The sequence below is a fragment of the Mustela putorius genome, unplaced genomic scaffold (genome assembly GCF_011764305.1).
Source record: "Mustela putorius furo isolate JIRA1106 unplaced genomic scaffold, ASM1176430v1.1 tig00003932_pilon_pilon_pilon:0A:0A, whole genome shotgun sequence".
Taxonomy (NCBI): domain Eukaryota; kingdom Metazoa; phylum Chordata; class Mammalia; order Carnivora; family Mustelidae; genus Mustela; species Mustela putorius.
In genome coordinates, this window is record NW_025422077.1 from 10,692,551 (window position 1) to 10,699,915 (window position 7,365).

Below are 7,365 nucleotides of genomic sequence, written 5' to 3' on the forward strand. Positions count from 1 at the left end.
ACGCGGGAGGGAGGAAGAAAGTGAGGGAGGCGCGCGCGGGACAGTATGGGTGTTGGTGTCGCGGCGCGGCGAGGCGAGCCCGCGGGTGTCTTTGGCCATTTCGCCAGAGCCTAGACTGGTCACTGGAAGATCCCGCCGGAGTACACGATCTCATCGCCGTATTTCCTAAGGAGAAAAACGAGGCGTGCCGTGGAGAGAGGTGAACTTTAACCGTGGCAAAAAAACATCTCGACAACAATTTTACATTTTCCGTGAGGAGTTTAAGAGGTCCGCACCTGGCAAAAGAAGATGGGACTGGACTTAGTAAAAAAAAAAAAAAAAAAAAAAAAAAACATATATTTGAGCAAAATATATTAAAACAGCTGTTCTCAGACATTGGGCTTTAGGAAGTTCTGGACTGCTGGACCTGACAGAAAAGCAAACAAGATGAACCTTATATGGCTTTCTGCCCAAAGGCAATTTCCAGTTAGGTGTCCGGAAGGGGAACTCCGAAAAAACCTTGGATTTCCCTAGGAAGACAGACAGAAGCCTTAACTGAGTTGAAAAGACAAGGACCGGAGTTGAGGGAATTGGGGGAGGCCAAGCTGGTTGGAGTGTATGAGGCAGAGCTCATGGAGAAAGAGCTTCAGAATCTAGCGAGGAATACCCTGGAATCTTCAGCTGACTAAGAATCCGCGGGTAGGTCATGTGCCACTCCGCAAGGCCCAGAAAGCGCAGTTAGGAGGAGCAGTCAGCCCAGCAATTCTCAAAGCTCACCCAGCACTAGGACTCGTTTGAGTGCCCCGCAGCCAGAGTGAAGAAACTGTTGAAAACGTGTGTAGAGACCCCAGAAGTGTCGTGCCTTCGTTGTGAGGTAAACTAGCCTTAGACCCTGGGGTCTGGAGGAAAAGCTGTTGTAGACCCTTCAAGCCCCCAAAGGATCAAACTGCTCAGTAACTCACCCGACTGCCTACCAGAGCAGAGGCTAATTCTGAGAGACTACAACAAAACTCAGGACTCAACAACATTACGTTGAAAATATCAGGCATCCACCAGTTAAAAGTTAGTAGACATCCCAAATAAGGAGGAAGATAAATCGAAATAAATCAGACAATAGAAACATACCCAGAAATGACACAAATGGTGGCACTGACAAAGACTTTAACCATCTATTATAAATGCACCCAATATGCTCAAAGATTTAAAGGGGGAAATGATGGGAGAAGAAAGAATTGTTGTTGTTGTTGTTTTTAAAGCAAATAGAATTTCTGGAGATGAAAATGATAATGTCTGAAATTTTTAAAAAATCTCTAGAGAGGGTGGGTAGCACATTTAGCACTGTGAAAAAAAAAGAAGAAGAAGAAAAAGAAGTGATGAAGATCTGCAGGAGAAGCAATCCAAAATGACACACAGAGAAAATAAAATGGAAAAAAATTAACAGAGCCTCTGTGACCTATGGGACAATATTAAAAAAATAATAATTTTTCAAAGAGGATTTCAACTGCCTCCCTTTTGTCCTCAAACTTTCTAAGTAAGTTCTTGCCAGCTTACCTCCTAACTCAAGCAGAAAACCCTGAGGGCAAAGTATTCTCTGGTGGGAACTGAAAGTACCCCCTCAAGCAGGACTGCCTGGAGCCAGCAAGACCCCACCCATGATTGACTCCAAGACAGTGGTTGACTTGACCTTCACTGCCCACCTTTGTCCCACATTTTCCTTATAAACCTAGAAGTATTTTCAGCACTTGGAAGACATCTTTGAGATGCTAGTCCACTGGCATCAAGACTCTGGGAAGACTCCCTGTTGGCCTCACTGAAATAAATTTCCTTCTTTTACTACGTCTAGTTTCTCTGCCTTTGGATTTTGTCAGTGGTGTGTGGCCTAACCTGATCTGTTTGGGACCCTCTCACACCCCCAGAGCCAGGTGCTGATAAATACAAAGACAACAGCAGGCCACATCATAATCATACTGGTAAAAACAGTAATAAAAAGAAAAATCTTAGAAGTAGCTAGAGAAGAAAAGGTATATAGCACAATAAGAATTTTTATAGACTTCTCATTAGAAACTCTAAAACCAAAAGTAATGAATGGTAACTTTAAATTGCAAAAACAAAGCCAACCGTCAGCTTGGAATACTACATTCGGGAGGGTGAAGCAAAGACTTTTTTCAACAAGCCTAGGAAAGCCACATCCTGAAATAAGAGTCCTCTCAGCCGACTTGCAGACCTGTGAGGAAGAAAAATAAATGCTTTTTGTAAGCCACTGGGGTGGTTTGTTATTCAGCATTCTTATAGAAATAGTTGAAGTATAGCATCAATTCAAGTTACCTGGCCTTGGTGAAGACAAAATTCCCTAACAGAAAAAGGGACACTATTGGAAGTCTACTACAAATGTTTTATTTCTGCTATCACCAGCTTCCTCCTTCGTGGACTGCATGTTTTTCCTCATAACTACAGATCTACCTTTGTGTTTACAAGCTAAAGTTAGAGACTCAGAAATTATAAAGATTTCTAAGATACAACTAAACCAATACTCTTTTGCCAGATTTGTTCATTTTCTCTTTAGATTATGACTGAGTTTTGACACACAACTGCAGAAATTGATGAAATTTACTAATCTCTCTGTCACCTAGAAAATGCTTTTTTCTCAAAGGAGAAGAAAACCCAGTAAACATGTCAGGATCCACATTACATTAACATTAATAAGCACTAGTTAAAACTGTTCCACTTGAACTTTTTGATATATGTATGTCAGCTGTTAAGAACTTTCATCAAGGAGTAATAATTTATCTACATTGCAAATGAGGTGCTTATACCTCAGTACAGTTGTCTGTATATATGGGAATAAGATACAATAACCATTCAATTATTCGGCAAATATTTATTGAGCACCTTTTATGTGCCAGGAATGAGCATTGAACAAAATAAAAAAATATATGCACTAGTGGAGTTTATGTTCAAGAAGTGGAATTAGACAATAAAAGAAATGAGTACAATGTTTAGTCTATGGAGAAAAATTAAGCAGGTAAGGGGATATGGGGTTGTCCTTGGGGTGGAGGGCAGGAGGTGGTTGCAATTTTATTTTTATTTTTATTTTTGGTGCTTGCAATTTTAAATAGAGTGGTTATGGGAGGTTTCCCTGATGATGTGCTTTTTAAGCAAAGACCTGCAGGAGGTGAGGAATGAAGGAGTGAACTGTGAGGATATTGACTAAGAGAATTTCAGGCAGAGCAAGTAACAAGTAAAAAGGCCCTGAGCTGAGTATGTGCCTGGAATGTTCAAGAAATACTACAGTGTCCCATACTTTTCTTTGATTATATGATATTGCATGTAGGAGACACAGATGTTTTTAAATGTTGACTTTGCTGTTACTTTCCACATAACACTGAGGTAGAAACATCAGTGATCCTAGTGCTTTCAGCCTAAGAAGATATGTGCTGTAGTTGGAGAGCTACGGAAGAAAGCCTCCCTGAATGTTCGAGGTATTGCAGAAGCTAAAAGAGAGGTTTTAGAGTTGGCTATTCTCTTATTAAGCCCAACCAAAAAAAAAAAAAAAAAAATGTACCTGCTCCTGGATTACCCACTGTCAGTGACAGATCTGTGTATAGATACTGTTAGATAGTGGAGTTTGTAAATTGTCCTAGGCTGAACTAAATACATGAACTTTGCAGAATTCATTGTTTCTAAGTCATTTGTTCCTTGCTGCCTGGTGCCACAAGTTGTGTTTTTTGTTCTATGTTTAGGTTTGTATTTGAGCACCCTTCTCTGTTCTATCGGTGGTATCTGTTTTTATACCTTTCCCTGTGCTTTCTTATACCTTCCCTGCTGTTTTTATGGCTTGGGTCTGTTATGTCTTAATATCTTCTAAAAGAAATTACTCTTTTTTTTTCAAGATTGTCTTAGCTATTTATGGATTTTTGATGTTTTACATACATCTTAGGATAAGTTTATTGCTCCTCAAAAATTCAGCAAAATTTTTTAATAAAATTGAATTCACTAGATTAATTTGAGGAGAACTGACATATTAAGTCATCCTATTCGAAAGGATAACTATTTATTCAAGTAACTTTATAAGTCTTTATAGTGTTTTTATTTTGTCCTTAAAAGTCTTTATATTCTTGGCTAAATTAATTCCTGGATACATTATGATTTTTGTTGGTATTATGAATGGTGTAATTTTTTTTACTTTAGGTTGGCTATTTGTGGTGAAAAAAATACTACTAATTTTTTATAATTCCTAAACTTTATTATGAATTTTGATAATTTTTCAAAATTCTATTTGTTTTTTCTACGTTGGATGACTATTTTTCTTTTTTTTTAAGATTTTATTTATTCATTTGACAGACAGAAAGAGAGAGAAAGAGATCACAAGTAGGCAGAGAGGCAGGCAGAGAGTGAGGGGGAAGCAGGCTCTCCACTGAGCAGAGAGCCTGATGCGGGGCTCGATCCCAGGACCCAGAAATCATGACCTGAGCCAAAGGCAGAGACTTAACCCACTGAGCCACCCAGGCACCCCTAGATAACTATTTCTGCAAAAAATGTTTTAGCTTTCTTTACTTGTCCTACACTTGGACCGCTTTTATCTTTTTCTTTCTTATGGCATTGGCCAGAGACTTGATAATTTGTTAACAGTAATGGCACTAGTGCTGATCTCATGGGAATTGCATATAAATAAATCTTCTCTATTAAGTTTAATATTTTCTGCAGGTTCCAAGGTCTTTTCCTTCAATATTTTAAGTATACTACTTTATTTTCTTCTTACATCTAATGTTGCCTTGAATATCAACATGATTCTTGCTCTTTTTTAAATGACCTATTCTTTCTCTGGAAATGACACATATTTTATTTTTGTCATTGATGTTCTTATTTTTTTTTTAAGATTTTATTTATTTATTTGACAGAGAAGTCACAAGTTGACAGAGCAGGAGGCAGAGAGAGAGGGGAAAGCAGGCTCCCTGCTGAGCAGAGAGCCCGATGTGGGGCTCGATCCCAGGACCCTGAGATCATGACCTGAGCTGAAGGCAGAGGCTTAACCCACTGCGTCACCCAGGTGCTCCCTGCCATTGATGTTCTTAAATTTCTCCACAATGAGGGCACTTGGGTGGCTCATTCAGTTATGCTTCCAACTCTTGATTTTGGCTTAGTTCCTGAGATCCAGCCTCCCCACCCCCGCCAATTGGCCTCCATGCTGGGTGTAGAGCCCACTTAGGAGTCTCTCTCCAGCTTCCTCTGCTCCTCTGCCACCCACCACTCACTGGAGCACTTAAAAAAAAAAATTCTCCACAGTGAATCTAGGTAAGAATTTTCTTTCTTTCTTTTTTTTTTTTTTTGGTCTATTTTGTTTTCTGTGATTTCTTTCAACCAGAAGACTTTCATTTTTCCTTAATTTAGGAAAACTAGCCTCCATTATTTCTGAAAATGTATCTTCTTATCCATTTCCTCCCTCCTATCTGGGACTCATAATATATCCGGATATTGGCATTCTGCTTCTACCTACCATGCCTCCATATCTGTTATCTTTCTTTTTACACTTTCCATGTGTATATTTGTGCTCTGCCTTCTCAGCAAGCTCCTCAATCTGATTTTACAAATCTCTAACTTATTTTCCATCTGCATCCACCCTGCTATTTTTCCTATTTTTGTTTTTTCCCTCCTATTATTCTATTTAGTCAAAGATTAATGTGGGGGGAGACCTTCAGTTAATTTGCTTCAGGAATTTAGTTATATGAGGAAGGCAGTCATTAGACTATTATTAAGAAACAACAACAAAAACTGAACTTAAAAGACTAGAGAGAGGGACAAGGCCAGAGACATTCTGGAAGGAGTGATTGGTACACATGTTTGGGGTATATGGTTAGCCAGCAGCTTGAATAAAACAGTAGAAGAATCAAAAAGAACAATTTTAGTGGCTCATGGATTTTTAGAAAACCTTGAAAATTTTAGTCAGGAGCCTGTATACCAAGCCATCTGTCATGCCTGCCAGTGTCTTTGTGGCAGTACCCCCACCTTGTCGAGGCCAGAACTGTACTATCTCCCTCTTCAGAATTTCTCTTTTTTCATAACTTATATTTCCACTTTCAAATGATATCTTATTCATATTGCTAATATCTTCCTTTACCTCCTTAAGTATACTCATCATGCATATTTTAAATTTTGGTTCATCTGTTCTAATAATTATGATTCAGTTTTTTATCTTCATTTTATGGTCTCTTTGCTCCTCCAAAATAACTTTTTCAAGTTATTTGGGCTTGTGAGCTCATGTGCCCATGGGAACTTCCAGTAATGTGAAATTGGGGAAGAGGCATGTGTGACCCTCCAGGTGAATTTAAGAAGAAAGTCACTGAGCTCTAATCACCAAAAAATTAGTGCTAATCACTTCCATTTATTGCCACTCCACTGGGCAACTACTCTTTGAAAGTTTTACCTTTAATCTGTTGGGAAGAAATATCTTTGAGAGACCAACTCCCCAGTTCATAATCCATCAACTCTGGGACTTGGGGTGCAAGAGAAGGGTGAAGAAGTCAATGTCTCAAGTGAGCTGGACTGCGTGTCTTATTTTCATCAAGTCTATTTCCCTGCCAGGTGCCCTAATGCTTCTAGCCTGATGTAAGACATGGGCAGGTTTAGGATGTTCCTGCTGGTGTCGTCTAAGCCTTCCATGGCTGCTCCCTGTTGCCTGCTACCCCAGTATGACCCCCCCCCCAAATAAACACCTGTGCCTCCCACACCATTTCAAAACTACCTTCAGACTCCCAAGGAATTTCTCCTTTTGTTGTAGTGTGATTGTTCATTTCTCAGATCCATGCATTTTTCTTAATTCTAGAATTTTTCTGGGGTTCATGGGAAAGGAAGGAAGCTAATGAGTTATGAAACTACTTCATTATTTCTATAATTTTAAGATATACAGTGTATTAGTTTCCTAGGGATACCATGGCAAAGTATCCCAGACTGGATAGCTTAAAAAACAGCACTTTCTTTTCTGTTTTTCTTTTTTAAACATTTTATTTATTTATTTGACAGACAGAGATCACAAGTAGGCAGAGAGGCAGGCGGGGCGGGGGTGTTGCGGGAAGCAGGCTCCCAGCCAAACAGAGAGCCTGATGCGGGGCTCAATCCCAGGACTCTGGGATCATGACCTGAGCTGAAGGCAGAGGCTTTAACCCACTGAGCCTCACAGACGCCCCAGCACTTTATTTTCTTATAATTTCGAAGACTGGAAGTCCAAGATCAAGGTGTGTGCCACGCTTGGTTTCTTCTGAGGCCTCTCTCCTTGGCTTGTAGACACCATCTTCTCCATATGTTTTCACATGGTCTTTTCTCTGTAAATGTCTATGTCCACATTTCCTCTTCTGGTAAGCACACCAGATATACTGGGTTGGGGCCCACCCT